Source organism: Monodon monoceros, unplaced genomic scaffold, assembly GCF_005190385.1.
Source record: "Monodon monoceros isolate NGI ecotype Baffin Bay Population unplaced genomic scaffold, NGI_Narwhal_1 Super_Scaffold_11, whole genome shotgun sequence".
Lineage (NCBI taxonomy): Eukaryota > Metazoa > Chordata > Mammalia > Artiodactyla > Monodontidae > Monodon > Monodon monoceros.
Window position 1 is genome coordinate 110,148,917 of NW_021703767.1, and position 8,425 is coordinate 110,157,341.

At 40.0% G+C, this 8,425-nt stretch overlaps 1 pseudogene; it reads right to left on the bottom strand.

The window, feature by feature from the left end:
- Nucleotides 1–7,185: 7,185 nt before the first annotated feature.
- LOC114890874 lies at nt 7,186–7,947 on the bottom strand (annotated as a pseudogene).
- Between the last annotated feature and the right edge of the window lie 478 nt (nt 7,948–8,425).

The window sequence follows — 8,425 nt, forward strand, 5'->3', positions numbered from 1 at the left end:
AAGTCAGAGTGACATCCTAAATCTGGAACTCTTTCTGGAAACTTCTTGGTAATGTATTCTCTGCTCTTTTCTATGAAAACTGTTTATTTTATAAGCACAAAATTTGGAATTATAAGGGTGTCATATTTTTGTATGTTATAGATTTTATTTGCATAAAATATACTGAAAAATTTAAAATCACTACCATCCAAACTGAGTCCATTCTGAGCCCAATTCACAAAGCACTGAATTCTGGGGTTTTGTTAAAACCACAGTGTCAGGGGTTCTGCTGATGAAGGATCTAAGCAGAGAACCCAGAAGCAGGTCCTTAATCTGTACACACATCAGTAATTTTTACTCTGTGAGGTTTAAAACCCTATATCACCTCAAACAGTAGTTCTCAAAGTGTGGTCCCTGCACAAGTAGCATCAGCAGCACCTGGGGATTTGTCAGAAATGCAAATTCTCTGGCCCCATCCTAGCCCTACTGAATCAAACGTTCTGGGGATGAGGCCCTGTACTCTTGTGTTTTAATAAGCCTTTCAGATGATTCTGATGTAGGTTAATGTTCGAGATCTGCTGATGTAGAGAAATAGCTTCGAAATGAAAGAGAGGAATCACACTATGAAAAAAAAAAGAAGTTGGATGAAAAAGAAATAATACATGAAGCAGCAAAGAACATCCAAGAAGCTGTAGTTAATGATCTCAAGATATAAGAGGATGCTCTGAAAGAGAAAAGGAAGAGCTCCCTGAAATTAAATATATAATAAATATTTAATTCAAATAATTAGATTAAAATAAACTTGCATACAAAATAAAATAAAAATTAAAATAAAAATTCAACAGAAGGCTTTGAAGATAAAGTTGCAAAAACACCTATAAAGCTTTAAAAAAAAGACAAAGAGATGGAAAATTGGAAAGAATCAATAAGGGATTTAAAGGGTAATAAAAGACCCTCAAGATCTACTTAATAGGAGTTCCGCAGACACATATAGGAAATTATCAAATAAACCATACAAAAAAATTTCTCAAATTTGAAATGTGTGAGTTCCTCAACTGAAATATCCCACTCAGTGCCCAGCCCATGAGAAAAGCTCCAATAAGGCACATGAATGTGAAAGTTCAGAACACCTGGTGAAAGGGAAGATCCTAAGAGTTTGAGAAAAGTCAAAAGTCACATAGAAAGGAAAAAGAAAATTGGAATAGCATCTGAATTTGCACTAGCAACAATGGAGTTAGAAAAATAAATAAAGCAAAATCTTCAGAAATTGAAATGAAAATAAATTTTAGTCAAAATACTGTCCCCATCTAGTCAAGAACACACAATTTTTCAGGCATGTGTCAGCTCACAAAATTTATTTCACCCTGTTTTCTTTCTTATGATGCAACTGGAGTAAATGCTTCAACAAAGTAAGAAAGTAAATCAAGAAATAGGAAGACATGGGATTAGGAAATAGTGGATCCAACACAGGAAAATGACAACGCATATTCTAGGATAACAATTATGCAGCCAACCTAGAAAACTACTTGTCAGATTAGAGCAGGAAGTTGGAGTGGGGTATCTAAGAAAAAAAAACGTATTATGTGATCATCCAATGTGTCTGATCATTTAGAAAATATCAAGAAGCATTGGAAAGATCTATCACATTAGTGATAGGTCACAGAAAACTAAGAAAAATTAAAAATGAGGCAATTACTAACTTTAGGAGAAAACGAAAAGTATACGAGAGAAAACTAAAAGCACATGGTACTGTGCTTTTAGCTCAGCAATGAAAAATATTTATCCCATCATACAAATGTAAATGCTCACTTCCATTTTAACCAAAAATTACAAAAAAAGAGAAGAAAAAGAAACTGACAGACTTACGATGAAAAATGTCAAAATTAAACCAAATTAAGTAAAAGGTTTAAAAAATAATTTGCATTAATTTTATACCATTTGTTGGTTCTATATTCATATATTCAACTCAACAAACTTCAACTCGGAGTCAGCAAAGAGCCCAGTTGAAATGGTCAAATGGGTCACAAATCAGTCCAGGAAAGTCTTATTGACTTACAGTGACTCTCAAAGTGTGGTCCCACCTGGAAACTTGTTAGAAGCATTTACACCACCTGGAAACTTGTTAGAAATGCAAATTTTGGGGTTCATCCAAGACCTACTGAATCAGAAACTCCAGGTTTGGTGCCCAGCAATAACAAGTCTTCCAGGTGATTCTGATGCATGCTAAAGTTTGAGAAATACAGATTTATGAAAACTTGTTCTCAGCTGGGGCTGAAAAACACTATTTAGGGTTGATTAGGGTTTCTAAATTGTGAAGGAAACAAAGGAAAACAAATTTAGGTACCAAGAAGTTAATTGCACCTTGCTAGCATTTTCTCTGCAATTTAACCCATTTTATTCTCCATTAGTCTATCTCTTATTTGATATTTGATTTATAATTTGGGCAATAAATGTTAACCTTTGTTAGATGAAAAGTTGAGTAAATTACCTTAACGTTATCTGACGATTATTTGCCAATCCTGTGTCTAGATACACAAGACCTCAAACAGAATCCCCAAACATATTTATTCCGAGTATCCACATCACTATATGTCCTATGCCATGTTGAACAGTGGCAGAGTTGCTGGCATCTTCTTGATGTATAGTGATTCACTGTGTTATTGGTTGACTTGCAGGAAACCAATGCACATGCCCCATCAGTGAGTGTAGCTCTGTAATTCTGTAGGTGGTTCTCTCAGAGAGGAGTTTGGCTCCTGTTTTTCTAAGAAAGTTGAAATTTTGCTAACAGTTTTGACATATGTAAAAGTATCATGCTTTTAATATTACAGTTGTGGTACTGGGCACATGATCCCATACTGAGTTCATAAGCTTCTCTTCCCCACCTCTCATACTTCTAGATCAGTGATTAGAACCATCATCTGACCAGTTGGTCAGGCTACAGACACGGGGTTTGCCCATTAATTCGTTCAATAAAAATTGAGTGCTTACTACATACTGGCTGTTCTAGGAACTGGGAATACAGCAATGAACAAAACAAGACAAAAATCCCTGCCTTCAAGGAGCTTATGTTCTAGTAGCAGGAGATAGACAATACCAAAATAAATAAGTAAATTACTGTATATTGTAATAAAGTGATAGGTATTAAGGAGGAAACTTGGGATTACTGTCATGGAGGCTGAAATGTTTAGTAGGATGATGAGGGGAGGCCTCACTGAAAAGGTGATACTTTAAAAAAAGACCTGAAGAAGGCAAGGGTGTGAACCATACTGGTGTCTGGGCAGAGCAAATAGCAAGAGCAAAGATTGTAAGGCGAGCTCATGCTTGGAATGTTTGAGAAGAGCAGGATATGGGAATGGTGAGGTAGAGTGAGCTGGTAGGAGGGCAGTAGGGGTGAAGTCATTGAGGCAATAGGGCTGGGGTGGGGCTGTGTTGTATAGACTTTGTCATCCTTGTGGCCCATTGTAAAGACTTTAGCTTTCTTTTATTTTTAAACAAATGCTTTTCTTTTTTTTTTTTTAAGATAAATTTATTTATTTATTTTTGGCTGTGTTGGGTCTTTGTTGCTACGTGCGGGCTTTCTCTAGTTGCGGTGAGTGGGGGCTACTTTTCATTGCAGTGCGTGGGCTTCTCATTGTGGTGGCTTCTCTTGTTGCAGAGCACAGGCTCTAGGCGCACGGGCTTAGTTGCTCTGCAGCATGTGGGGTCTTCCTGGGGACCAGGGCTCGAACCCGTCTCCCCTGAATCAGCAGGCAGACTCTCAACCACTGCGTCACCAGGGAAGCCCAAGGTTTTTCTTTTTTAATTGGTTTATAGCTTTATCTTTCCCAGGCAAAGTTTCTTGGAACAAACAACTAATTCATGTTGACACAGCTGATCTATAATCTTTTTTTTTTTTAAGATGTTGTGGGTAGGAGTTTATTAATTAATTTATTTTTGCTGTGTTGGGTCTTTGTTTCTATGCGAGGGCTTTCTCTAGCTGTGGCAAGCGGGGGCCACTCTTCATCGCGGTGCGCGGGCCTCTCACTATCGCAGCCTCTCTTGTTGCGGAGCACAGGCTCCAGACACGCAGGCTCAGTAGTTGTGGCTCACGGGCCTAGTTGCTCCGTGGCATGCGGGAACTTCCCAGACCAGGGCTTGAACCCGTGTCCCCTGCATTAGCAGGCAGATTCTCAACCACTGCGCCACCAGGGAAGCCCTCTTTTTTTCTTTTAAGTGACAATCTTTGTATTGTTCGCTGAAAAATACAGGCCTGGAAAGAGTTTATTGTATTGTGTATTGAATGCAAGGTCTGATATTGCAAGATATATACGACATAACAGTATAACTTATATGAAATGCTACATATTGTCCAAAAAGACAGTGCCCACCCCTCTAAACACTAAATTTAATGGCATGAAGTCTCTTATTAAATGAGAAATATAATATAAACATTGCAATCATAAACAAAGTGCACTAAGCAAAGAACTTTAAAATAGTTTTGTTGTGACATCTTCTTTGTCTACCTGGAGTTAGGAATGGTGGAGCCCTGGTTTCCCTGGAGCCATCAGGCCCACTCTAACTGCCAGTCCCTGTCTTGGAGCTAGTTTGAGGCAAGTGGGAAGAATACCAGGTAGAAGGCAGATTCTATCATGACTGCTTGTACCGCACCAACTCTACGGATAAGAACACCTAGCACTTTTGATGTGTATCTTCCACTCTGAGCAAATACTGAAATGTGCTTGAGAACAAAAATAAAACATTAGGAGCAAAAGCCACTTTCTATACAGTCTGCAAATACCATTTATTCCTTTTAGCCATGTTTTCATGAAGATGCTCTAAAAGAGGCTGCTACTAGTAAATTGCCAGTCAGGCAGGCCAGGATCAAGGGTAACAAACTTCCCCAGTTACAACCACTAATTCAAATGGGTTAAAATACAAACTTATTAGGGATCCAAAATCAATCTCTGTTATTCCCGTGGCAACATAGTCAAGGGCTGCAACGACATTCACATTCCAAGGTCAGCTTGGAATATAGCCACATTTCCCTCCAAACTGAGAAAGCCCTGTGTAGGGGAGAACATACAAGATTACCACCACCACCTCCTCTCCAAACAGCATCAGGGCACGGAAAGCTCACCACAGATAACAAATGCCAAAAATAAAATTTAAAATTAAAAAAGCACATCTCAATATATCCACAGCAACAGAGGTAGACTACTCTCCCCCGGGCTTCCTTGGCATAGGCAAAGCAAGACTGTTTGCAACAATAGTGCCTAAGCTGACTACGGCCACGCTCGTGAGGGAAATAAGGATTACAAAGTCTCTCTATTCCCAGGTAATCAAGGATTATCAAATAATTTCTGGAACTAAGACAATAGTCTCACCAGCAAAGAAAGTTTTCTTCTTGCCCAAGATGTTTCTATAAATGAGATTTCCCAATATCCCAGATTCTTTACGTAATATTAAACTACTAATGCACCAAGGACATCCTCAGAGCTCAAGCAGGAGTAATATTAATATTCTCCGATTTTTCTAGACTTTGCAGATCCACAAATATTTTATCAGACTATCCACTTAAGAGATTTGTAAGTCAACAGTAATAAACCAACTCCACATTTTTCTTATTCTGTTTAGTAAACAACACCTCGCTCCAATAGGAATGAACCCCAGTTCAGTGGGTATCTTGTTCCCCTCAGCTCTACAAAGTAAATTTACTGTTCAGTCTCCATGTCCTTGACACTTGTATGACTCACCTAGTCTAAAGAAAATCTTGAGTAAAAGTGGAAAATTGCATACCCCAGAGGTAGCATTGGTATTAGTGCTGAAATAAACTTTAGGGGAATAACTATAATTGCTTATGGGACTGTTTACAGTCTTGCTAGAAACCCTACTCCTCCTGGACCCCTAGATTGAGAAATTCAAATAATTTAAACATGAGAGGGGATTTCATTGATAAAGGTCTAGTTTGCATGAAAGGTTCTGGTCCATGGAAAGATGTGAGTCTAGCCCAAAATACCAGCCACATCCATTTTAAACATGTCCATTATTCTTCCCCACCACAGTATTGTCAAATTTCTTCCACCCCTCATGTCACTGGTGAGCCCTTTCATTGCTGCTTCTATTTCTTTGGGCTGTTCTACTGCACATATGTGATTCACTGAAGTTCTCACTTTAACGTGTAGGGAATTTCCATTTCACACCATCATCTCCCTAAAAACCATCAACTTGGAACAATTTCTAATTAGAAAAGGCACAATTCCCCTTTATAAAGGAAACCAAAAGGGTTGTCTGGAGGATGAAAAAACATCTTAGATATTCCTATAAAGTGAATGCTTTATCTGCTACCAAAACCCAGAGACATTTACTGGACCTAAAGATTACATGGATTATGTAAAAGCATGAACATGGCAGTTTAAGACGTATTTTCAATTTTCCACTATACTATTTGGGCAGAAGCGCTAGTCAGTATTACAGGAGCAAACTCAAAGTGGCAACACCACCCTAGTGGCTTGCTTTCCTCCTGCTTTCAGTAAACTTCCACCAGCTGCAGTGAAGCCTGTCCCAGGGTACATCACTCAGCAACCTGCAGAGCTGCCCAGAGATGCAACTAGCACTCAGTGGGTAAACACTGCTTTGGGGCAGACCCAGGAAAGACTTACGTAAGATGTAGTTAGAAGCACAGCCTACCAAGTTCTCATAAAACAGTACTAGTGAAGTACAAGAAAACAGTTCAGAGATGATAGCCCTTTAGCCTTTTGTGACTTCAGAACTTAAAAAGACGAGGGCCAACTAGGACTTCTATTTGACATTCAGATAGTCACTTGCTCAACACAAACTGAGTTAGGAGATAGCTAAACATCTCGTTCTCATTTACTTATGGTGTTCTCAGAAAGTTCCTATTTGGATGTGGACAGTTCTCAACCTGGCTGCACATCGGAGTTTCATCTAAGAAGCTTTAAAAAATTACCAAATGCCCAGACAAATTAAATCTGGAGGGTGGAGCCCAGAACATTAGTCTTTATGTTTTCCCAGGTGATTCCAACTTGCAGCCAGGCTGCACACCACTGATGTATCCCTTTCAGAAAGCCGTTGCATGAAAGCCATATCGTATCTAGATAGTACTGTTTATTCTAAATTTCACCAGGAAAATGTACCTTTAGAAGAAGACACAGTTGCGCTTCTTCTAAAGGCTCAGCTTACTGTTTCAGAAGCGCCGGTCCTTGGAGGCTATCTGGAGTGCTGCTTGAAGAGGACGGAGGAGTCCTAGTCTTGGAGAGGAGGCAGAGTTTCAGGCTCCGGCAGAAACGAAGAATGTCCAGACGCCCATGAGCACCAGGATGATGTATGCCGACACCAGCTTTAATTCATAACGAGGATTTATGAAGCTCAGGGCTGACACCAGCAGATAGGGGAGAAGAACTACAAGAAGGGCGTACCACTTTTTCTTCTCACAGGCATCCAAACACACAGTGCCCCAGAACACGTGCAGCAATATGATCACCAGCGTCATGGAAGCTGAATTCAGGAAGCACTGGGGAGGGTCTCCATGAATGTCCACCGTGCCCGGACGCAAAGAGTCAGACAGGGTATTTACAAAGGGAAATACCCCACTCATGATTCCAAAGCCCAAACCAGAAACATAAGCCATTAATCACATAGAAGGTGCTGTCTCCCCTGGGTTTATACTCTTCAAGCCCACACGGGCTTTAAAAAAAAAAATTTATAATATGCAAAACGGCACATTTCTTGGATAAGGACTGAGACTAACACTCCAAAGATCAGCAGATACTGTATTGGTCCATCTTTGTCGTCAGCAATGGTTGCTACCATGAACCAAACAAGGCAGTAAAGCAGTAGAGACTCCAACCTGAAGGAAGCTCCAATGACGGGGAAGATGATGCGCAATGGCGGTGTTGATGGTGAACATGCAGAGGGCGAGCGCAGGCGCAAAGGTAACGAAGGCGCAGCCAAGAACACGGCCGCCGTCATGGCAACCGCGGAAGCCGGTCCGGGGGCCTCAGCTGATGTATATTCTTAATTAAGCCATGTTAAGTCAGTTGGTCTCAGCACTCATACCTTTTAATTACTGTCACTCTTAAATACTTTGGAATATTATGTGTCTCAATAGTTTCCAAGAACAGGTTTTGAAAAGGAGAGAGGATGAGGGTATAACGCCTGAGGAGAGACAAGCAGCACTATTGAAAAAGGGTAGCCTGGGCAGCATGGAGAAAATGAGGGTGACAGAAATAAACTTACGTTTGTACAATTTTGTTTCAGGTAAGGTTTTTGCTTCAGGCAATAGAATAATCAAACACAGATTTGATCATTCCTTCCAGAGAATCACCTGTAAAAACCAACCACTGTTTTTTCTCGTTTTGATTTTTTTTTTTTTTTTTTTTTTTTTTTGCAGTACGCGGGCCTCTCACTGTTGTGGCCTCTCCCGTTGCAGAGCACAGGCTTCGGACGC